At 37.5% G+C, this 26,159-nt stretch overlaps 1 long non-coding RNA gene across 1 annotated transcript; it reads right to left on the reverse strand.

The window, feature by feature from the left end:
- Window positions 1-2,930: 2,930 nt before the first annotated feature.
- On the reverse strand, window positions 2,931-25,435 carry LOC311608504. The gene is made up of 5 exons (XR_014782996.1): window positions 25,323-25,435; window positions 24,456-24,563; window positions 23,720-23,783; window positions 22,052-22,181; window positions 2,931-3,069 (listed from the first exon to the last, which is right to left on the reverse strand). It is a non-coding gene; the product is annotated as an uncharacterized lncRNA (long non-coding RNA).
- Between the last annotated feature and the right edge of the window lie 724 nt (window positions 25,436-26,159).

A 26,159-nucleotide genomic window follows, 5' to 3' on the forward strand; every position in this document is an offset into this window, starting at 1 on the left:
ATTTGAAAATACAGATACTTTAGAATTAAGAATTAAGGGTAATTCTCAGGAAATTGGTAATAACTCTACCTCAGGACCCAGCCTAACCACTCCTGGGAATATACTCAAATGATGCTCCACCACACAATGAGGACATTTGCTCAACAATGTTCATAGCAGCTTTATTTGTAATAGCCAGAATCTGGAAACAACCTAGATGTCCCTCAACCAAAGAATAGATAAAGAAACTGTGGTACATCTACACAACGGAATACTATTCAGCTATTAAAAACAAGGAGATCTTGAAATTTGCAGGCAAATGGATGGAACTGGAAAAGATCATCTTGAGTGAGGTAACCCAGACCCAGAAAGACATGCATAGTATATACTCTCTCATAATTGGACATTAGCCACATAATACAGGACAAGTACACTATAAAACAGAGTCAGAAACATCAACCAATGTCCATGTATGATGTGAACCTAGACCCACTGCTTGGATGTAGTAGTAGCACAGTCTCCTTGTGGATCCCATGTGTGGAGAGTAGGGCCTACTTCAGACATGCACTCTGGCCATAGAACTTAGATCACTTCCCCTGGCAAGATGGCCTTGCCAGGCTACAGAGGAAGAGGTTACAGCTAATACAAATGAGACTTGATAGGCTAAGGTCAGATATTAGGGGAAAAGGGCTCCCCTGTCTAAGTACTAAGGGAGGGAGTAAGAGGAGAGGGGGAGGGAGGGGGATCGGCAGGAAATGAGGGAGGGGGCTACAGTCAGGATATGAAAAATTTAAACTGCAGAGCAAGAAGGTAACTTATATTGCTAATCCCGCCATATGGGATGAGCTCTGAGACTGGCTGAAATGTGAATGTCTGGGCTTAGACAATGCTTCTTGTTGACTACAGAACCCCTATGAATTACCATTAGATGCCATTCTTCATATAGCATGAATGAAGATTTACAGATGTCTTCTTTTCCTGATCATACAAAGAGCATAAATCCAACCTTAATTATTCTGTGCATCATACACACCTTATACACTTATAATTGTAGGACTATATAATGCTTGTGAGAAATGATATGCTCTCAGAACAAAAGAATAAGACACTGACAGTGGATCAGACCTGACAGGATGCATTCCTCGCAGCATACTGGACAATGACTTTCTGTTTGGAGAAAGGGGTTGAAAAGAAAGAAGGGGGAATATAGAAATATATAGGGAAGATAGAACAAAAAGTAGATTAGTGGATCTACTCCTCAACTTCATGCTTCAATTGTCACTCACAAGGTATTTTTAATTCACTGGTATAGAATTTTGTATCTAGATGCAAAATAATTTTAATTCTAGATACAATGGTATAGAATTTAAATGTAAGATTATTCTTCACACACATTATATATACATATATGTATGTATGTTCTTACTCTAATATGAGGTATTGTACCCATATAACTCAATTATAATACAAGGTTTACTTCCAATGCTTTGAAAGTGCTACAGCAAGATGTTTAGGAAAAACAAGTTATACAAATTAAATGTTAATATATTAAATCATAGTCATGTCAACTGCTAGTCTACTCTTATCACAAGAATATTCATCTTAGGTACAGAAGATAGATATCACTCCATAGAAAGAGAAAGAAGGATAGGTAGACACGGTCTTCAAAAACCCCAGAGAAATGCAGAATATGGCATTTAAAATGTTTTTATTACTTTAAAGATACATTGACAATGAGACAGGTTAACTCCTGGCAACATCCAGCCTACCTCAAAGAGAATGATGAGCATCAAAGAACCTCCTTATGGAGATGGCCTTATGGAGTAGCAAACTAGCCACTAGGGGGAAGGTCCTCATTTCTGCCACAGACAGAATTCTGCCGAAAAAAGGGGGTAAGCTTTGGATGCAGGCAGAGTCGACGGCCAAACTCTGCCAAGACAGGGTAAACAAGTCCTCAATAGTTCCTACCTCACAAATATGTCTGTCAGATATATTGGGCCAGAAGGCTGAAGGAGATGCTCCAACATTACAGAGAGTTTTGAGTGACTATTCAGGTAGCAAATTGTCTCTGTCGTTTTTTCATTTGGAAAGCTACTGACCTGTACTCCTGGCATGCTCAGGCAATCAAGCTTGTTCCTTCTCAAGCCTCTGATGAAGTCGAAAACTAGGTAGCTTAGTCTTACAAGGAAGCTTAGTTGTTTTGGGGGTTAAGATGTTTTTAGGTCTAGATAGGTGTTCTAAGTTGATAGTGGCAATATGTGATGGAGACTGACTTACATTCAGAAATTTAGATACACCAAGATAGGAAAGATGTCTTCTTCAAGGTTGTAAAATACAAATAACCAAAACTAAGAATGTAACATTTATATAATTCCTGATTGTGCCATGGTACTTCTTGCTTTAGGTAATCTATTGTATATATGTGTAATAATATAAATTTATATATATAAGCATTTTTTAAAAAGATAAAAAAGAATTAAGGGTAAGACTGTGGGAGGAGAAGATATAATATATATGATTATATATTACATGATTAAATCCCAGAGACTCTGAGTCAGGGAAGTAATTGCCTGAATAATCCTCATATTACGGATTTATTAGAAGCACATAAAGCAGATGATAAAAGACAACCAGAAAATGCAGAGGCATTATTCATTTGTGAATGGTTATGAGAGGATTAGGATGAAAAAAGGTAAGAATTATGAATAATAAAAATCATAAGCTTGGAACAAGTAGAGGGCAGTATAGATTATAGATACACAAAATAAAGTTATAACCCCATTTAAAATTATTTTGTATTAATTTGAGATATTCTTAGCAATAGATATTTAAGAGAATGGCTAAGAATGGAGGACAGGAGAGATTGAGTTGAAAAGAAAGTAGAAAACCTGGATAAGCTTGCCTGCTGTGATGGTTAATCTTAGCTGTAAACATACCTGAGAAGGAGGAGCCTCGACGAAAGAACTGCCTCCATCAGATTGGCCTGTGGACTGGTCTATGGGCATTCTCTTGATTGCTAAGTGATATAGGAGGCCCCAGTACACTGTGCTCCAATGTGGGCCTCACACACCAAAGAAAGGATGAGCAAACCTAGGGGAGCAAGTCAGTAAATAGCATTCTTCCATCGTCTCAGCATCAGTCTCCATCCTGCTTAGTTTCTTGGTTTTGTTTCCTTAAATTATAAAAGTAGAAGCTGAATAAACCCTTTCCTCCCTGAGTTAATTTTGATTGTGGCATTTATCACAGCAGTTAGAAACAAACTAGAACAGAAATCAGTACCAGGAGTAAGGTACTGCTGCAAAACGCCTGGCCATTTTATTTAAAGGGCAGTGGAAGTGGTTGAAACAATGGGCTGGGTAAACCAGTCAGTGCCCAGAGTTTAATGAGCATCTGCTGAAGGAGTTTAGAAGCTCATGCTGAGAACAGGAAGATTTACAGAAGCCATATTTGTGACACTTCAGAAGGTAGTAAATATTCAAATGGGGTCATTTGTGTTTTAAGAATCTGTAGTTGTGGTCTTCTGGAGATGAGGAACTACTTTGACTTCACCAGTGTCACAGAAGTGAAGCTTGTTTTATTGGGACAATTGGGACAATTGATCCTTGTTGTCTGGGGCTGAAACCCCACCTGTTATTAACAAAAAGCCTGCGTCATTGAGTTGATACCTTCTGGTATTACCTCAGTGTCAACCTACTTAAGCTGGGGTTCAAAGGATACCAAGGCTGCATCTCATGTAAGACAGCTTTGAGTTTCTTATAGTCAGTAACCAAACAGAACTTGAGTTTTAAATTTATTGTAATTTACAATGAAGTCACTGTGAAATATGTATCTCTATGCGCCACAAATTCAACAATGTCAGATCAGGTAAGTAACTTAATAAGTACCAAAATAAAAGATGTTCTGGCTGCCCTGGCATCAGCAAGTCTGAGCAACAGAATGTCTTCTGAGGTCAGTGGGGAGCTGCTTCCCCAGCATTTCAATAAATAGTGCCATGTGTCTGTGAGGGTAGAGTCGATGATGTAAAGATTATGTGGTTCTTTGGCAAAAGAAAAAATATTCACACTTCTTTGCCAAGTTTTACTTTACATGATTACATCTTTCTCCTCCTATGGGTCTAGTTGCCCATGGTAGTCTTCACTCCCTGCCCTCATCTTTTGGACAGAATTGTTCTAATGCAGTTGCCAAATATAACCTCATCAGAGTGGGCCACTTCTGATCTAAGTTAGGATTAATCTGTAATATCCAGAAACATCAAGGGTTTTGTTGAACCACACAGGGATGAATGTCCCTTGGCAAACTTTATTTTATCCTTAAGAACAATTTAAGTGCTGAAAATAGTCCTCTCCTATGGGAAAACATCTTCAGTTAAAGCTGATAATGGCATCATAGCTAAATTCCTCTTCCTCTTACTTGAAAGTCAGGATTGTGACCCTGTCCCAAAAGAAAATGATTTTTAACATTACAAGACACTTAGAAGTAATAGAAAGGCATTTCTTAGTATGAATACACAAGGTTCTTTTTTAAACTCCAGTAATTTGGGGTTAAACACTGTGATTTACTTTCCGCAGACACAGCAAACATTTTATCAAGCTATCATTCTGCCTAAGCATTAAATATTTAAGAACCTGTTAACACAGACTACTAAATTACTAAATCACCAGAGCCAGAGGAGCCAAACACTCCTGAAATCCCTGCCAGATTTACAATTTGCAAAGTCACACTAAGAGCATCTTCCTTGTCTCTTTCATGGAGGTTCTATACTGCTCTTCCATCACACATCAGAACTGAGCCTGACGTCCATCAACTTGAACTGACATTGTCCCTCCAGCAGATCCTTGATCAATGCATCTTCAGAGCTGATAGAACACAAATGGGGAACCATTTCAGTCACCCTAGAATCTACGCCTCCTATCAATGCCTTCCATATACTACGTCACAAAAAGAAAGGGGCTCTCATTTAGTCAAAACAATTTAAAGGTGCATTACTTAACCTTACAGATGTTAAGTCATGTTTTGGGTCACTGGTGATCATTAGAAAATGGGTATATTTCACAACTTCAAAAGGCATTTTCTTTTGGTTTTCATAATAACTTCTGTCTTGAAAATCTCTACAGTTGTTCTAGAATAACCTAGCGGGCACCCCAAAATCAATACAGCAAACTTAACTTGTACCTTAACACTCCTACATCTGCTCCCTGTGCAAATTATCACCCCACTTATTTTTTCCTTCACCACAAATTTTGCTGATATAAACTGTACAAACTGTTTAGACTCGGGAGTCGTCCCTGATTCTGACTCTGCAATCCAACTTGTCTTCCTGTCATGTGTTCTCCACCCTTAAAACATTGCAGCACTGCATTTCCTACCTCTGTGGTGCTGGTAGTTTGGACTATAATCACTGCCATAAACTACTGCAACATTTTTAAATGGATTCCCTCAGACTGCGTGTCTTCTCATCTCATCTGCAGCATAGGAGCCAGTGTCAACTTTTAAAACCAGTAACCAAATTTTTGCTTAAACACACTCACAGGCTTCCCCTTGAAATTCAAACTTCCTCCCGCAGCCTACAAAGACATATCTGATCACCTCCAGTGGGTATAATTTCCCCTTTTCTTATCTGTTTGACTTCATCCTCCTTTACCTTTTGGTTGTTCACTTCTTACACTTAACAGAAAATCTTCTATGGCTTACTTCCCAAGGATGCTATTAAGGTTATATGAGGTAACTTCCTCCTCCACTCACACTGCTCTGATTCATCCCTTCATTAGCAACTGGCAATATTTGGAATCACATAGTTGTTTGCTCACTTACCGCTAAATTGGTTTTCTCCATTCAGCTATTAAAATCCAAGAAAGCAAAAATCCCACCTCCACTATGTCATTTGAACCCTGACCAGTGAAACCTGTACTAGAGATACAAATATAGGTAGATATCTACACTGAAGTTAAAGACTGACTTGTGTTCCCTCTAAAACTCAGATTGAAGGCCTCGCTGCTTATATTAGGAAATGTAACTATATATCAAGATCAAAGGATTGAGTAATCAAAAAACAAAACAAAACAAAAAAATTCTTAAGCCGGGCGTGGTGGCGCATGCCTTTAATCCCAGCACTCGGGAGGCAGAGGCAGGCGGATCGCTGTGAGTTCGAGGCCAGCCTGGTCTAAAAAGTGAGTCCAGGATGGCCAAGGCTACACAGAGAAACCCTGTCTCGAAAAACCAAAAAAAAAAAAAAAAAAAAAAAAAAAAAAAAAAGGATTGAGTAATTTATTTTATGTTTATTATTATTGCTCTCTTGTGTCTGTCTGTCTGTCTGTCTGTCTGTCTGTCTCTCATGTGTGTGTGTGTGTGTGTGTTTGTGTGTGTGTGTGTGTGTATAAGCTATCACCACATCCCTCAGGTATATAGATGTCAAAAGACATCCCTTGATAGTTTGTCTCTTCATTCCACCTTTACACAATTTTGGCGATGTGCCCCAGGTCACCAAGCTTATGCAGCAAGTTATTACCCACTGAGCCATTTCACTAGATTGAGAAATTATCAATTTAAAATAGGATTGGTCCTTAGTGTCTTTTTTTTTTTTTTTTTTTTTTTTTGGTTTTTCAATCCAGAGTTTCTCTGTGTAGCCCCAGCTGTCCTGGACTAGCTTTATAGACCAAGCTGGCCTCAAACTCACAGTGATCCACCTGCCTCTGCCTCCAAAGTGCTGGGATTAAAGGGGTGTGCCACCATACCTGGCCTGACTAGTGCCTTCCTAGAAAGGGGAAACATAGGCATACAAAGATATATCAAGGATATTTACAAGTATACCGAAATGAACATGAGAAGATGGAACAAGAAAGCAGACATAAAGAGAGGATTCAGAAAAAGCCAGTTCAACACACACCTTGATCTTGGATTTCAAGTCATCAGAATTGCAAAAATATAAGTTTCCATAGTTTAAGCCACACAATTGACAAATCTAATAAACTCATCTTGTAAACACAATTAGACTTGTGCATAATTAGAAATGTGCACTGAATAAGATGTCTTTTTTCCCAAGTCATATCATTGTATATTTGAGCCAAATGTGGTCTTGAATTCACAGTTCCAGATTAGTAAAACTCGTCTGTCTATTGCACAATTTATTTGGTTGATAGAGAGAAATTGTAAAGAATTTCACATAGATTTGTCACTTTCCCAAGATGTACTCATTCTGATTCACTGGATGACAATATTGAACTACAGCATGCCTCAGCAAGATGTTGTAAAACCCTCATCCGTGCACTAATGATGAGGCTGCTCAAATGTATCTCTGGCAGCTATTAGCAATGCTAGAACTTGCAGACAATGCTCGGTCTATGTTACACAGGAAGCATAAAAATGACGTACATCACCAACTCCTCTAAGGCAGAATGTAGACATTTTATATGGTTTTATAATAATCACACTTGTCTCAACTTCCAAACTTAAAACTATTTAGAAGCTGAAGTATTCTTTATTGTCATCTAAAAATCATTATTAAACCAAAATTCTATCTTTCTCAAAAACATAAAGTTCTGAAACCTGAACAACTGTTAACCAGTAGTCTAAAGTTAGACTGAGGTATATTTCTCATCTTTGACCTTTACCATCGCAGGACACATATACAACAGAAATTTGTATGTTGTGCTGTTGCAGTACCCATATATATTCAGTTATTTTCATTTGACTTAAAATTTTTTTTAGTTTTACAGTGATGTGTAAGGGATATGCCTTCAGGAGAAATTATATACTATTAGTCTGAATTTTGATTTTAAGAGATGAGTAGATTTGCAACATGGTCCTCTCATGATTTTTGGCACTGCAGTAAGTCACAACACTCAGTTGCCCATGCAATCCCAGGGGCAAAAGCTGACAATCTACAGCATGCTGTATTGTCATGTTATGATGCATTAGGTGGCCTCGTGAATTTTCAGTTTACAGTGATGGTTTAAAGTTAGGGTGTGTTTAATAGGGCACAGCCCCATCAAAATTAGAGAATCATATCTCTTTCCTATGAATCCAGCATGGACCTAGGAAAATATTCTTAGCCTTCCATCATCAATGCACTTGTAAAATTCCAATACTCATAATTATTCACCAATTTAAAACATTATTCAGCCACTTGGCATGATACTTGTCTTGAAGTTCAAATGTAGCAAATAGATATTGTCATATATTTTAAATGCATATGCAGATGTATTGCCAATTATGTTTTGCCAGTAAGTGCTAATGGGTATCAAACTTCTCAGTTTTTAAATAAGTGTAATGGATTCCTAAATTCATGGGTATTTAGACACAGCAACAGCAATAATTTACAAGCTTAGGGAAAAGACAATTGGCTATCCAGTGCCAAATGGTTAGCCTTGGAAAACAAATATAAAGTAACATTTAAAAGACTGGACAGATTAACTTTAGGAATATATATATACATATACATATACGCATGCAAAAACAAGTTGTCAAAAAAGAAGACATGCCCCTGAAGAAGGGCAGAGAAGGTTATATGTCAGGGATCGAGGGGAGGAAGGGAAATATGTTATAATTATTAAAAATTCAACACTAATTTTTAAAAAGAACATGAAATGTTGCTAGTGGTCAGAGTTTGAACAACATGTTTGCAGTTGCTTGCGTCTTATTCAAAAATGAAATAAAAGCTACTGCAGATTGCAAAGTGTAGAGTAACTGTCTTCAAAGCAAAAGGAGAAGACTGATCAGAGTGCATCACTAAGATGGAAAACTGATGACACTCAAGCACTGGGATTGCTTTCTATGGGGTCTAATACAAGGAGGGCTTGGGAAATAGTCTGGCAGTTATCTATTTTTATCAACTCAGTAGGTCATTTTTTATTTTCTCTACTGCATGTGTCCCTTTCCATCATATATCTAATTTTAATTATATGTATGCTCACTTATGCATGGACATCGAGATAAAACATAGGGTCTTCTCTATAAAAGTGCACTTGAAATAAAGATTAAGGTTCTAAAAATAAGAGACTAAACACCGAGAACTAAAAGGAACATCAGTATTGGCTCCTCGCACATACGCACGCACTGCCAGAGTGCGGGGTTCACCACAGAAAAGGATGTTTACAGAATTTAAATGTCAGGAATGGGGAGGATTGCTGCAAAATATCGTCTTCTGGATATGACCTGGCTATCACAATCATGAATGTACAGCATCTGCTGTTACCACAGAAGAATCCCACATGATCAAACAGGCCAAAATTTCAGCATTGATGGGGTGGATGATCTCGTAGCCCCACCCATTACTGAGGAGCTATTAGCAGAGGATAGTTGCTGGTCTGGGGGAATGTCCATCCTCCCTTCCTCCCTCTTCCCCTCTGTCCCTCCCTCATCTCACTCTGTCTCTGTCTCTCTCTCTCTGTCTCTCTGTCTCTCTGTGTCTCCGTCTCTGTCTCTGTGTCTCTATCTCTGTCGCTGTGTCTCTGTCTCTCTGTCTCTCTGTCTCTCTGTCTCTCTGTCTCTCTCTCTCTGTCTCTGTCTGTCTGTCTGTCTGTCTGTCTGTCTCTCTCTCTCTCTCTCTCTCTCTCTCTCTCTCTCTCTCTCTCTCTCTCTCTCTCCTCTCTCCTCTCTCTTTTCTTTCCACTGGTAAGTTTCTGATGCTCCAGTAGAAATTGCCATATACATGCAGATAGGGAAAACACTTGCTAGACTTAGTGGATTAAAAGAATAGAAACAATACATGAAGTTCAGATGGGTGTTGTATTTAGGAGTAGCCCTGAAATACGGGAGGGGAAGGTGGAAGGAGAAAGTGTAGGGCATATATGATCATATTTCAGTACATACATGCATAAAAGTCTCAAAATTAAAGAAAAATTAACATTCACCTGATGTTTCGCCTTACTGTACATGCATTACCCATAGACTGTGCTGCGGGATGTGCTTGAGTAGAAGCAGTGTTATCAAATCATCACTAAGGCAGCAGGTAATTTATCACCATTTTCTTAAAGCACATGTGCAACTCAGTACAGATAGGAATAAGTGTGGTATAACCTTCCCAATGTTAATCAGAAGGAATATATATATTGTTTCGACCAGAAATAATTCTAGGAAGCTAAAGAAATTTAATATAAAGTAGATAAGGGTAGGAGCCATAGAAAGTTGAACATGTTTTGATAGTTCACAAGATAGTTCCATTTTTAAAAATAAAAATGTAGACAGGGGGACTATGTTCAGAACTATGGCCTCTGAGCCCAGTATCCTTCATTCTACATTAACTAATTTCTTATACAATTATCATTGCCAGGCCTCCTATATTTCACCAGTCTCTATGGTGTCAAAGTACTGCCATTAGTTTAATTAGACAATATTCAATTATCTATCTTAGGGGAAAAGATATACTTTCTCTTTCTGCCAGAGTCATTATTGATTTAATATGGAAGGGTTAGAAAGAGCATCTTTAAGTCCAGATTTTCAGGCTTTTTGTGCCAGAACTAGTGTTTAGACAAAAAGTTGACTCTTATATTTCTTCCAGTTTGTGGACTGAGCACTCAAGACAATCTCAACTCCTCTCCTTTCCCTCTCCCTCTTTGTCTCGCCTCCCTCTTCTACCTCATAGAATTGTTTCCTTTAAATAGAATCAGTACTAACTTGTCATTTGCATTACCCCCAGGTATACACTTAAGTTCTATGGATTTATGTAACAATATCAAATAAAAGAACATGAAAATAAGCATGGATCTTGGAACCTGGCTCTCAGAGAACATTAGTCTTCTTTAATCCTGAAGACGAGAATGAATTGCTGTGATAGCAGCTCAGTTTATGAACACCGAACTTATAAAAGAAAATCAAGTCATCATTAAATGTCAAAGGTCACAGTCATTTTTAGAGCACTATATTCATGCAATTAACCATGCCTTTAGAACACATTGTCTCAACTAATTCTATTTGTGGTATTTGCACTCAGATTTCTTCTTTATTATTTCAATTTCTGAGAATTTTATATGAGTACTGTATGTACACCCTTTCCATTCTTTCTTCTCCCCTTCAATTCTTCCTTGTGTCCCCTCTCCTACTGTTTCTCAAATTCATGACCTTTTCCTTTAAATATTATTGTTACATATTCCCTCTCCCCGCCGCCCCCCCACACAAAAACCTTCAGAGTCTACTAGTGTCATCTGTACATGTGCATAACGTGTTTAGGGCTAACCATTGAGGATTTAATAACCTACTAGGGGACACATTCTTGAAGAAGTCTGATTCTCTGTCTCTGGGCAGGCAAAAATTGCTTGTACATTCAGATTTGTAATCTTATTTGTTTAATGACAAAACTCCTGATTCTCACTCTCAGCAGTGGTTATCTTCCCTCTCATATCTGTTGTTATTTTAATAAATGATGTTGTCATTGACATTTGCTCTAAACTTCAAAACTCATCAAGTCTTCTCATAGCCAATATTTTATCAAGTCCTAACAATTCAACCTCAAAACATCCCTCAATATGTTCTCCCTCCCTCTGCCTCTGAGACCAGCAGCCTGTCTGTGGAATCTCATCCCATCACTAGTCACCCACTCTAGTTTCAGGCTTACTATCTTCCAGGTCATGCAGTCTCTGCATGGCAGCTCAATGCAGCCTGAATGATAGACTCAAACCTGGCCAGGGCTTGCATCTGCTATCTCCCTAATCCCCTTTCTGTCTGCTTCACGTGGTCACATTCAACAAACTGAATGGCTTTAAAGGAAAAATTTGATTGTGATGTACTGTGAGAGGAAAAATTTCAAAATTAGCATGTTAGCAGGACCCTGCTTCCTCTTAACGTGCTGGAGAGCATGCTTTTCTTCCTCTTCCTGGATTATGGTGGCTCCAGATGTCCTTTAGCTTGTAACAATTTAACTCCAGTCTGTGCCCGTAACCTCACATGTCCATCTCTTATATATTTGTCATAAAAACATCTTCTAGTAGGCTAAATGCTTACCTCACTAACAAATAACAACCTCAACCTTAGAACAGTAGTTACAGCTGCAAATGTTGTTCATTCCAGGAGCAGGGGGAAAGATTGTAAAGGTATTGGGGGTTGTTTTGTTTTGCTTTGCTTTACTTTTTTGGAAATCTCCTTTCAACTCACTAAATCACTCTGTGCTGTCTTAAGGCTTCTGTTGTTCTTTTTTGTAAGACATTTTGAATTGAAGCAGATCCCATCATTTCCCCCATCCCCTCTTCTTTCCACGCCTGCCTAGCAACCTTCCCTTGAGCCCCATTTCATGTCCTTTCCACTTGCCCTCAAAATTGATAGCCTCTTTAAATGTATTATAGTTACATACATGTGTAGCATGTGTTACATGTGCGTTACATCTGTCTGTGCACAGCTATATATAAATACAACCTAATAAGTTTGATTTTCTCGGCTGTATGGTTGTGTGTTGATAATATAGCAATTTTCATGGCTGACCATTCCTCACTGTCCGAACAATGAAATGAAAGATGGAGTACCCAGCATCCCTTTTCAAAAAAAGCCTCTCTTTGCATCAAAAGGAGGCCATCACCAAAAACTACAACTGCATACAGTGCCGAGATCAACTGATCATGAAAGAAGAGCCCCCAACAGATGCATTTACATCACGGTTCCTTCATTTATGGCTCAGCAACCATCTGGGAAGATGTGTTGGAAAGAATGTAAGAGCCAGAATACTAGGAACTCTGTGAAATAGTCCCTGCTAGAAATGGCTGCATAAACAAGACCAGAACAATGCCAATATTGATGGACATTTTTAGTTGGAGGAGAATATCACAGCATCCATCCCCTCCCTAGGCAAAGAGCTACAGGCAACTAAGGACTGCTTGGAGAAGAATTAGCCTCTCATAACAATGAGCCCCATTTTGTTTTGTTTTGTTTTGTTTTGTTTTTCATTTTAATTTGAAGATCTTTTATTTGCTATCTGCATGTGCTTTTGTAAACATGTAAATGCAAGTGCTGGTGGAGGCCAGAAGAGGGTATCTTTAGATCCCTGGCCACCCACTGTGAGACATCTCTCCAGTCCCTGCTTTTTTTCTATGCTTTATCCAACAGAAAATCTTTCCTTGAAAAAAACATAGGTGATTTTTAAAAATTCTTTACATTAAAAATAATGCCAGATTTTATACCCAAAGTCTTGTGACATGACCATAGTTATTCTTTTTTATTGCTTTTCTTTTTTATATATACATTTACATTCTCTCTCTCTCTCTCTCTCTCTCTCTCTCTCTCTCTCTCTCTCTCTCTCTCTCTCACACACACACACACACACACACATATATATATATATATATATATATATATATATATATATATATGACTACATACAGCAAGAAGAGCCACAAAACAGTCAGGAATTATATAAATGTTACATTCTTAGTGTTTTGGTTATTTGTATTTGGCAACCTTGAAGAAAACACTTTTCCTATCTTGTTAAGTCTAAAATTCTGAATATAAATCAGTATCTATCATATCCCATCTCTATGCACTTAAAACATCTATCTAGGCCTAAAAACATCTTAACCTGTAAACAACTAAGCTTAATAGTAAAACTAAACCCTCATTATTCTGTCATATTTAAGGAAACTAGTGTTTAAAATGGCAAAAACAACTAAGCCAAGCCCATAGACATGGAGACAGAGTTGAGATTCTGTCACAATTCCTCCATCTCCACTGACCATCCTTTTAATAGAATCTAGGCAGTGGTTCTCAACCTGTAAGCCATGACCCCGTTTGGGGGTCAAACTGCTCTTGCATAGGTCTCATACCAGATATCCTGCATATCAGGTATTTACCAAACAATTCATAACAGTAGCAAAATTACAGTTATGAAGTAGCAACAAAAGTAAGTTTATGGTTGAGGTCAACACAAGATGAGTCGCAGTGTTAGGGAGGTTAGGAAGTGCTGGTTAGTCTGTAGTGGCAGTCGCAGCACAACCACTGAGCAAGATGACTTTCCAGTCACAGGTTAGAAAACAATGTTAAAATTGAGATACTCAGCCTGTTGGAAAATGTTATATGATTTCCAGAGCCTTTGGAAATTTGTGTTTCCTTTTTTAAAGCAGTGAATCCCAAGTGAAGAAGACTGAGGCGATCAAATCATACAAGATGGGGTTATAATGCTTCACTTTCTTATTTCCTCCTTCAAGTGTATCTAAAACTTGTAGGCAGGCACAGAAGCCAACTTATCATCAACAATACCAAGAACAAAGAAAAACGGGGGAGTAAATGGAAATAATTTACTAAATGTCCTCCAATTAAAGCATCCTAAGCACCCTTTCCCACGGGTAACTAGACAAAAGAACACTGCATTTGAAATAAAAGGTTCTTTGGCTACCATTCAAGATACATTAAAATAAAATGGCCTTAATTTATAAAATGGTATGAAATTTCATTGCCTATAACAGTCTTTTATGGAAAAAATAATAATACTGCCATAGCCTAGGAGCAAGTGTGTGAAACATACCTGTAAAATGTTAAGAAGGCCTTTGTTGTAAAATTCTAAAATGCCGATGCAGCCCCTGTATCAGCAAGTATACCATTTTACTGCAGACACTCAAAGCTCACAGTATTGCAACAGAAAATTAATTAGTATCCGCTCACCATAAATCTCAACAGTATTAGCTAAATGCCAATTTTGTAATCACTTTTCATTAAAGCCAAAAATACTAATTAAAATTGATTTTTTCTCCTGTGCTTTGGTAAACGGCTGCCAGTTAATGGCTTTCAGTTGTAATGCAGACCTTTACTTAAATTAATTTGTATGTTGTCTCCTTCTGTTTGTAAAGATAATAAAGTGTGAAAGGATGTGAGATTAGTACAGGAGAGCACAGTTCCCCTGCAAGAAGAATCAGGAGTATCAAGTATTTTGGGTCTTTTGCTGAAGCTAGCACAACCATATTTTTCTTTAAGCATTTGTTTTGTCAAATATTTTCCTTCATGAGAAAAATAAGCCAAGCTTCTTAACAAAAAAATTATTTAGTATTTTAAGTGGTCAGAATGATTAAATAGCCTATTTATTTCTTTTAAAAAATGTTGACTGAGCTCCTATTCCTATTTATGTGATATGACATGTCTGAAATAATACTAATCCATGAACTTAGTTCATGTTTGGAGGCTCGTTGAGAACCAATAAAGAGCATTTAAAATCTCAGCATATGTTAAATGGAAGCCGATAGGCATATAAATGTCAAATTCCTTTCATGGGAAGAAGAATAACAAACCATAAATCTCTTAAAGAGTAGCCAATAATGTCTTTAATTGTTCTGTCAATTTTTTAATTATTTTTTTAATGAGTTGGGACCAGAATTGAGTTTCTTGCAGATGGGGTAAATGAGGATTAGAGTTTGAGTTTTTGCTGTATGTAATAGGATGGTGAATTATTTATTAGAACTAGAAACCACACTGGCTGAACAAAGTTAACAGGCGTAGAGGCCCATGGGTAGAGAATAAAAAGTTGGCTACTATTTCTAGATTCAAATTCGGCATGATAATTTAATTTCATTTAACTTAAGCATAAGAATAAAGGAGACACTCTATGTTATAGAGTGTATGATAAACTCAGGATTAATATTCTTAGTCCCAATATAGAAAGTTTGGAATGGGCTGACAGGAGAGTTTATATGTAGTGTTTGGATTCACCACTTCCTGGAATGCCATCATTTTTATAACAATTTGTAACACTAATTTTAGGTAGTGTCTTTTATATTCCAGATAGTATCTTTAGCCCTAACTACTAAAAATATCAAAATAGCTTTCTCTTGAAAAAAAAAAAACAAAATAAATCTCTTTTTAAAACAGTAGGATAGCAATCTTATTAAATAGCCAAGAGCTAATAAATAATGGCTGTAAATCTCTCAGAATTACCTGTAGCCTATTCACACAAGTATTTATTTATTATGACCTTAACACTGAGGTAGCATGAATCCTAGCCATCAGGAAACTGTGCCCTCCCCCATCAGAAGTATCACTATGCTAAGTACTCTCCATCCCAAAATGAGATAAAATGTAACTGAAAATCCCAGTTTGGACCTTGGTTTTATAAAGCAAAAGTATCTATGGCTCTAGGACCTTACAGTCTAGGTGAATTGATCTAGGTAGTACCTTATGATGTTTTTTATTTGCTTACATATTTCAAAGAATATTTCATTCCAAACTTCTAAGTGCCATTGAGAAAGGTTTCAAACATTTTACACGAAGGTAATATTAAGACATTGTTTTTCATTGTATTGGTTCTTAGATCATGTTTAGGCTCTCCAAATATATTGGCTTGAGTCATTTTTTTATTTTTTATTTTTCAGATTATAATATAGTTATATTTCCCCATTTATTTTCCTTTCAATCCTACTCATATACTTCTCCTTGCTATATTGCAAAATATGGCCTACACTCATTATAGATATATATTTACATATATATGCTATTATATATTTTGTAATATATATATCCCTAAGTATAACATATACTTTTTCCTGAGGAAAGTTCACTTTGGCATGTCTATTGATCCCATCATTGTTTTATTCATGTTCGGGAAGTCAGGTTGGTGAGACTTTGTAGGCGTACCTTCTGATAGTCCCAGGAGACTCAATCTAACAGAAGACTGCCTGACCATCAGACTTTTACAATCTTTTTACTTCCTGTTCTGAAATGTTCCCTGAGTCATAGGTGAGGGACTGTTTTGTAGATGTATCCATTTAATTTGGTTTTACAACTCTGTATTATTATTGATTGTGGTTTTTTGACATGGTCTCCATCTGTCATACAGAGAAGTTATTTTGATGAGTGTTGAAAACTACCCTTAGCTGTGGGTAGAAGGGAAATGTTTATATACTGTCATTAGGGGATATGCTGGCTTAATAAAGTGGTGTTCGTAGGTTATTCTCCAATATCCATGGCTTCACTATAATTGAATAATTAATTGGCTAGACTTGCTGTGCTAGCTATGTTTTCTCTCTTATTGAGTAGATTTTGAGTCCAATTAGAAAGCTCTTGGTCACTACACTTAACTTCTCAACAAAGACTCTAAAATCCAGAAGGGCCTGGGCATATACCCTTCTTCTGTCACAAAGCAGGCCTCAACAGATACAAGAAAATTGAAATAACCCCTTGTATCTTATCAGATCACCACCATAGATTAACGCTTGACTTCAACAACAGAAACAACAGAAAGCCTACAAACTCATGGAAACTGAAAAACTATCTACTCAATGACCTCTGGATCATGGAAGAAATAAAGAAATTAAAGACTACCAATAATTAAGTGAAAATGAAGGAACAACACACCCAAATTTATTGGACATGATGAAAGCAGCGCTAAGAAGAAAGTTCAAGCACTCTAAGTGCCTTCATAAAGAAATTAGAGAGATGTCATACCAGCAATTTAACAATACATCTGAAATCTCTAGAACAAAAAGAAACAAACACACTCAAGAAGAGTAAACTGCAGGAAATAACCAAACTCAGGGATGATTTCAATAAATTAGAAACAAAGAGAACAATATAAAGAATCAACAAAACTAAAAGCTGCTTCTTTGAAAATGCCTCATATTTGACCACGTCCCCTGAATGGGGAGACCTGGTGGCACTCAGATGAAGGATAGCAGGCTACCAAGAAGAGACTTGATACCCTATGAGCATATACAGGGGGAGGAGGTCCCCCTCAGGAACAGTCATAGGGGAGGGGAATAAGGGGAAAACGGGGGGGAGGGAGGAATGGGAGGATACAAGGGAAGGGATAATCATTGAGATGTAATATGAATAAATTAATAAAATAAAATTTAAAAAAAAATCAACAAGATAGTCAAACTCTTAGCCAAACTAAATAAAACACAGAATTTTAAAAAATCAGAAATGAGAATGAGGACATAACAACAGACACTAAAGAAATAACTAGGTCTTACTTTAAACACCTATACTCCAAGAAATTTGAAAATATAAATGAAGTGGATGATGTTCTTCATAGATTCCACTTACCAAAGCTAAATTAAGATAAGGTAAACAATTTAAATAGTCTTATAACATCTAAAAAAAAAAAAAACCAGAAGCAGTCATTAAAAATCTCCCAACAACAACAAAGGCTTTCAGCAAAGAAATCTACCAGACATTCAAACTCTACCAGACATTCTATTCCACAAAATAGAAACAGAAGGATCATTGTCAAACTCATTCTATGAGGCTACAGTCACCCTGATACCTAAACTACACAAAAATTCAACCAAGGAAGAGAATTTCAGACCAATACACTTTATAAACATTGATGCAAAACTACTCACAAACCTAATCCAAGAATACATCAAAGATATCCTCCACCATGATGAAGATGATTATAGATTCCCACCAGAAAGACTGGAAAGCTCAAAAATACACAAAGTAAAAGTATTTGCAAAAGTACCACTTTTATAATAAGGAAAAAATGGTCATCTACTCCAGGCATCTCTGACCCCATCCAACAAAGCCTAAAAGCACGCCCTAAAACACCAGTTGTCAAGCAATGAGGCTATCTCAGAAGAAAGTTCAAAAATACTTACTGTAATATGAAAATAATCAATAGGATAAAATATATGAAGCCTGTCTACTAGTCAGTAATAATTTCCAGAGAAGTAAAAAGAGAAAATATGAATTATGAAAAGTGTATCAATGAATAAATAGAAATATATCAGAAATACCAGAGACCATGCCTCAGACAAGCAGAAACAGCATGAAAGCTGCATCTTAGAAGACCAGAATCAAATTACATAAAAACAAGTTATAAAGCAGAAACTGCAAAATCATATTTAAAATCCATATTATGCTCCACGAACTAAAGATAAGACCAAGAGTAGATGTCTCATCAAGATAAAACAAGAAGAACATCCTCAAAATATTGAAAGGAATAAATGGTTTATACACAGCTAAAAATATTTTTGCTAAGAATGTCTTTCTGGCAAAAGGTGAAGGGACAGTCAGTGGGAAAATGGATCTACACAAGAAAGGAAGGAAGGAAGGAACAGAAGACACACAGGGTATGTGGAAGCAGATGATGTGTGGTAAGATATCTCTCCTCGAAATATAAAAAGATACAAATGAAAACTAAAGGCTTCCTCTGTACATGTTACTAGGAGTGGAGGATTCAGTTGTCTATCTAACATTGTGTGTGCAGCTTTCTGTCAGCTGAGGAGATCAACAGTGGCACAGCTGTTAGTTCTTTCCTTTGGGAGACAACAGAGGCTCTTTTTGTTATTGTTGTTGTTGTTGTTGTTGTTTGTTTGTTTGTTTGTTTTTGAGACAAGGTTTCACTCTGTGGCCTTGGCTGTCTTGGACTTGGTTTGTAGACCAGGCTAACCTTGAATTCACAGTGATATGCCTGCCTCAGCCTCCCTAGTACTGGCATTACAGACATGCACCACCATGCCCAGCTGCAACAGAGGCTCTTGCTTTCTTTGTCAGACCAAGGACTCCTTCTCCCTGGATCTGAATCTCCTACAGATCCTCTAAAATACCTGCTTTCTGATAAACTTGCCACTTTGTTCCAGATGCAAATAGCTATTTTCTAAATCCAGACTGCCCTGGGACTATTGAATGCTCAGACAGCATTGTTCTCATGTTTCCCCACAAAGGACAAAGTGTCAGGAGAATAAAGACACAAATATAAATCTATTTTGCTTCTATTTGTTCTATCAAGCCAAGACATCATCCCCATGGGATGATAAGAATGCAGACACCACATGTGTGGTACCTCCTTTTTTGGCCCTTGGTTTACAAACCTACAGGCTTCCTCCAGGGAACCACATTCCTTGGTTGGTGCTCTATGGTATTATGGGAGCTTTGCTGAGCCTGACTTTTTGACAGTAGTAGTGACTACAAAGGACTCATTTGGCCCTACATGTCCTGTGTCATTTACACTCAAGGGCATTGACAGTGATGACATCAGTCAACATTCATTGTCAGTTGCTTAATGCAAGGAGAAAAGAAAGTCCCACATTGTTTTACAAAGACAGTTTTAAACACCAAGGATATAAAAGTCTGTACAACATAATGCAAGACATAAAATTTAAAAGGCATTGTAGACTTTTGTAATGCTTTCCTAACATTTCCCATCATCAAAACTTCCAGGAACCAGAAGAAGAGGATGTACTTAGTCTGACTGTACTTTGCTTTCCTGGTGACAGTTTAAGACTATGTGCATTCCCAGAAGGAAGCCTGTCCTCACTGTAATGACAGCACACCCAGGACAGGCCGCCCAAGTCACTGGATGGGTCAGCGACAATTCTCAATTCCATTTCACAGATGGACATTAAAGTCAGTGGACAATCAAGAATGATGAAATTAGGCTCAAGTTCAAAGTTACTTTAAGGTAGTAGTAGTTTTCTTCTTTGTATCTGTGAAAATACTCAAGCTACTAAATCACTAGACCCTAAGCAATGGATACTTAGATGACATGTCCCTTGCATCTGTACATTCTAACATCCCCCTTCTCCTAACATTCCTCCCCCCTTCCCTCTATTCTATCTCAAGGGTCTCACTACGTACCCTAGGCTGAACTTGCACTTACAATATTCCTAGCTCCACCTCCTAATGAATAAGTCACAGGCAGGTGTCACTACACTTGGCCTATCAAGGTCCATTATAAGATATATCCTAAATGGCTCTCTTTCATCTATTCCTCAGGAAAAAAAATGTTTTAAAATTCAAAGTGTGCACCTTGCACTACATTTGAAAGAATTTAGCCACTGGAAATATAAATAATTTTTTTTCCTCGCACAGCCCACTGCTTCCATTTTGAACCACACTGTGTTCTAGTCACTCCTCCAAGTTACAACACGGGGATATCTTTCCACACACACTGAAAAGTAAACCAATACACTGATATAAATGAGAAATAGATGTTATTAGATGCTACTTGAAGAAAACAAGAAAGTCCCTCATGGCCAAGAGGCAGTGGATAGGTTAGATAAGGGGTGTCTTCAAAAAGGGTTTTTTTTTTGTTTTTCTTTTTTTTTACATATGCATATATATACATGTATGTGTATATATATATATATATATATATATATATATATATATATATATAAACTACATGCAGCAAGAAGAACCACAAAACAATCAGAAAGTATATAAATGTTACATTCATAATGTTTTGGCTGTTTGCACTTGGCAACCTTGAAGAGAACATCTTTCCTATATCCATGCGTCTAAAATTCTGAATGTAAATCAGTATCTATCATCTCTATCAACATAAAATATCCATCTAGACCTAAAAACATCTTAACCCCTAAAAAACTAAGCTTGAATGTAAAACTAAACTATCTGGTCTTTAACCCTATCAGAGATTGAAAAGGAATAAAACTTAATTACCTGAGTACATAGGGAGGGCAGGATAGCAGCTTCCAAAATGAGAAAATGACAGATACAGTTTGCTGCCTGAACAGTCACCCAAAATTGTTTTAAATCATAAACACTGATCACCCTGTAGATTGTGATGTAAGCATAGTTGGTATTGATCAGCATTTTTAAAAAAAAAATAAGCAATCCAGAAAGAATAACAGGGGGAAAAATCAAAGGAAAAGCAGGGGAGAGGAAGGAAAGAAGGGAAGGGATCCATTTGCAGGACACATAGTAAAAGCAAGCAAGGCTGTATTGGGGGCAGGGTGCACTGCTTCAGCCTAATAGTTATATATTGCAATGAACTTCGGGGAAAAGTTAACTTTCCAAACTGTGGCTCCAAGGCCAGTTTTTTGTTCTTTTGCAAAAAAGTGTATCTCATATACATAATATATAAAATATGTTCTATTAAAAATGTATGTATCTTGTACAGTGAAACATTTGCAAAACTGAGCTATTAATATACACTTTTCAAATCCCTGTGAATATATTTCATGGAACTCCTTAAAAAGTAAAGAGTTAAATTCTCATCTCTCAATGGCTGCAGACTGTTTCTCCATGTGGGTTGTTATCGTGTGTTTCTCATGTGCTTTCTCTTCTGGTTTTATGAACAATGTAGTTGAAGACGTTGTGAAATACACACACTCTTACTGCGATTTTATTTTAGAGGTCTACTTTCCCATAAGCAGAATGCTTTAACAAGACTTACCGAAATAAAAAAAAAAAAAAAAAAAAGACTTACCGACTGGTATCTGAACTCATTCCAAAGCACCCTTACTCTAGGAGAGATTAGTTCTGGCATTCAGTTTATAAATCCTTGGTAATATGATTTATTGCCTTTTCTTCAGAGTATGGGAAAGCCGGTGCAGGATCTTATTTGGAAACAAAACAAATCAGCTTGTTAATAAGACAACAAGATCCAACGGAGAAGAATGTCAGTCACTGACATGATTAAGAGAAAGCTGGAACATGAGATTCAGAAGAAGTGAAATGTGGACCATAAATGGCCTCATTAGGAAAGTGGATGCCACACAACTGTCAGAGTCAGACAGTGGGGGACACTTGAAGACTTTGGGGGTCTGAGTTCTGTCAGTTCGTCATTCTCTAAATGATGACTGTTACTTTTCAAAGCTCTGGGGTTTTTGATGGGGGGTTAGGGACAGAGGGGATCTGGAAGGACATGCAAGAGGGAAAGAATATATGATCAAAATATGTTTAAATTAAAATTTGTCTTAAGTAATTCAAACATAATTAAAAACCCAGTTCTTAACTTAAATGTCCAACTCTACATATTAAGGCCAATGCTTTCTTCTGAGAGTCAGACACTTGTCACTGAATGCCTCTTCATCATCTTGTTCTCTCTTCAGTTCCTTCCCTCCTCCTCTCCTCCTTCCTTCTGGCTTCTACATCATTTCATCCAGTATGTCTGCTTGTATTCAGAGTGGAGGGCAGGGACAGGGGAAAGCTGCTCTTTCTCATGAGCATCAACAGCAATGAGTCTCCTCTTGTTTCAGCTACGGCTGGAATGCCTCTGCGCATCCATGAAGAGGCCTCTGTTTGGACAACTCCACATTTTTTACTCTAAAAACCCACCTCCTTTTATAATTCCCCTGCCCAAAGAGTGGCACCCATCTTCTTCTGCATCTAATCTAAAGTCAGAGCATTTATTTTCCTCTCCATCTTATACAATAAATCCTTATCATCAATTTTTCTGGCTTTACTTTAAAAAAGATATGCAGAGTGACTGGTGCTTACTACCACCTGTTACCACCAACCTGCTCCATCACATCCTCATCCCTCATCTTAGTCACTGCAATTTCAGGCTCCCAACACCACCTGCTTATTTACATGGTGTATTCATAATCTGCCACCAGTGGTGATCCTTTTAAAACATAAATCAGGGCCAGCCACACTCCTGCACAAAATCATGCACCTGCTTCCCGACTCTCTGTGAGAGTGAAGCCCTGTACTACCTGATGACGATGACGATGATGATGATGATGATGCCTTTATACCACCACCCTTCACTCACTGCTAAATGTTGGTCAATACTTCATAGTTTGTACTTTCTATTTCCTGTATGTGAGACTTTCTTCCCCCAGATTCTATCACTTTGTTCTCCTTCTCTTTTATAATCCCTAACATGAGATAAGAGTGCATCTCTTTTTGGACCCCCTTCCTCTTAAACTCATTTAGTTTTCTGCATAGCAATCATCAGAGTTTGACATGCGATGTATTGACAGGCTTATTTGTCTCACTTCTACAATGTTAGTTCATTGGGAATTTAGTATGCTTTGCTAACTGCTATGTTTTCAACATGGGAATGGTTACTGACACAAAATAGGTACTCAATAGCTATTGTCAAACGAACAAGCAAATAAATAGCATGCAATTTTAGGACATGCATTACCTTTAAGATAATTAATTGTTTTCCAGATCTCCTCAGTATAACATGATCAATATAGTGAAATTACCTGTTGATGGATACATCCTTTAAATTTTGGTGCATTTGGGGCTATTGAACCTTCTGTTCTCTTCTGATCCACAGAATTTTAATTTTAAAATACACTTTCCATATAAATAATTGCACACCACATGTCAAGAAGCAGCAGTTGTCATTGAAGTAACCACCTGCCGCTTTCTAAAACTCATCCATCTTAAACAGTAGCAACATTGAAGATCAAAAGAGGATGTGGAAGGTACCAGTTCCTTTGCATCTTTAAAAACTTGCTTATGGCTCTAGCCTGCTGTCTGCCAGTTACTTAGTTTACAATTCTATTCCTCAGCTGACATATCACAACCCCCCACTTTGACAGCAATCTGCAGGAGCACTGTTATTCCTAGGAAGGTGTGCCCACCCACATGCAGCTACAAGAAATAATGAAATTGTTGTGTTGTAATAACAAGTAAAACCACAATAATTTGAATAATTCTAGAATATTTAAGGATTTATAGGGCCCACTTTTCCTTTAAGGGCCTCCGAAATCTTATCACTTGTAGACTATCAGATTAAGTCATTTGATTATCGGGGGAAAGACTACAGAATCTGTAATGATGTAATGATGGGTTTTAGTTTCAATTAGTATGAATCCTGGGCTGAAGAGATAAATCAACAGTTAAGAGCATTTACTGTGTTTGCAGAGTACCTGGGTTCAACTCCTAGAATTGACAAGGCAGTTTACAACTTTCTCAGATTCCAGTCCCAGTGAATTCCAGTGCCTTCTTCTGGCTTCTGTGTGTACCAGGCACACATGCTGTAAACATACATACATTCAGGCAAGTACACACACACACACACACACACACACACGGACACACAAAATAAAAATAAGCAAATATCTTTTAAAAGTGGAATCCAGTAGACCAACCAGCTCCTTTACTACCAATACGTACCTAAAATGAGCTGCACATAGGCCTCCTAGGTACTGGGCTAACTCTGTTGCCCCCTTTGTTAATAACAATGAAGGAAGTGTCCCTGGCCTTACTCTAGGATCAGTTGTCATTATAAATGACCCAGTTTTACTTATTTTGTCATATGCCCAAATGGACTAAAGTAACTGAACACAATGTGTGAGACACTGGTTGATCACTGACATGAAAGTTGACAATCCTCAGGGCTTCTTTTTTTTAAAGTTCATAAAGCAATACATTTTTAATACATCCCTAGAGTATTCACCATGAATAAGAAATTAATAAGTAACAACAACAGAGAATAGCGGTGGGCAATGCAAAGTAAAACTTAGGAATGCCAAGAAGGACAAGAAGATGAAGTTAGGCAAAATGCCAGCAAAGTGGGAAAGTCAGGAGACTTTTACCACAATCGTAGTAGAAAGATAATGGTGGGTGGACCTTGGACCTAGAACCACCCTATAGCTGGCACGATCATGACTGATGTCATATTTCTTTTTTTACATATACAGTTATATTATTACACATATATACAATAGATTATTTATAACAAGAAAAACCATGACACAATTAGACTGGTTAACTCCTGGCAACATCCAGCTTACTTCAAAGAGGATGATGAACATCAAAGAACCTCCATATGGAGATGGCTTCAAATGTGGCTAACTAGCCACTGAAGGAAAGGTCTTCATTTCTACCACAGACAGAATTCTACCTAAAAAAAAAAAAAAAAAGGAGGGGGGCAAGCTTGGATGCAGGCAGAGTCCACAACCACACTCTGCCAAGACAGGGTAAGCAAGTCCTCAATAGTTCCTGCTTCATAAATATGTCTATCAGATATATTGGGCCAGATGGCTGAAGAAGATGTTATAGAGAGTTTTGGGTGACTATTCAGGTAGAAAAGATAACTACCTGTTATCTTTTCATTTGGAAAGTTACTAATCTGCACTCCCAGTATACTCAGATAATCAAGTTTATCCCTTCTCAAGTCTCTGAGGAAGTTGAAGACCAGATAGCTTAGTTTTATAGTGAGACTTAATTGTTTAGGGGTTAAGATGTTTTTAGGTCTAGATAGGTGTTCTAACTTGATAATGACAATATGTGATGGAGACTGATTTACATTCAGAAATTTAGACGCGCCAACATAGAAAAGACGTCTTCTTCAAGTCTGTCAAAAACAAACAGCCAAACCACTAAGAATATAGCATTTATATATAAAATTCCTGATTGTGTCATGGTTCCTCAGGGCTTCTTTGCATTTGAAGTTACAGGACTTTGTGATGAATAGTGGCAGGAGCTGACACAGATGGTCATACTGCATCTGCCTTCAGGAAGCAGAGAACAGTGGGGCCTGGGCTGTACTTGATACCTCCTTTTTATTTAGTGCAGGACCACAGCAAATGGGTAGTGTCACCTGCGCTCATCGGGCACTCACTTCAGCC

The sequence above is a fragment of the Acomys minous genome, assembly GCF_964271855.1.
Source record: "Acomys minous genome assembly, chromosome: 11".
Lineage (NCBI taxonomy): Eukaryota > Metazoa > Chordata > Mammalia > Rodentia > Muridae > Acomys > Acomys minous.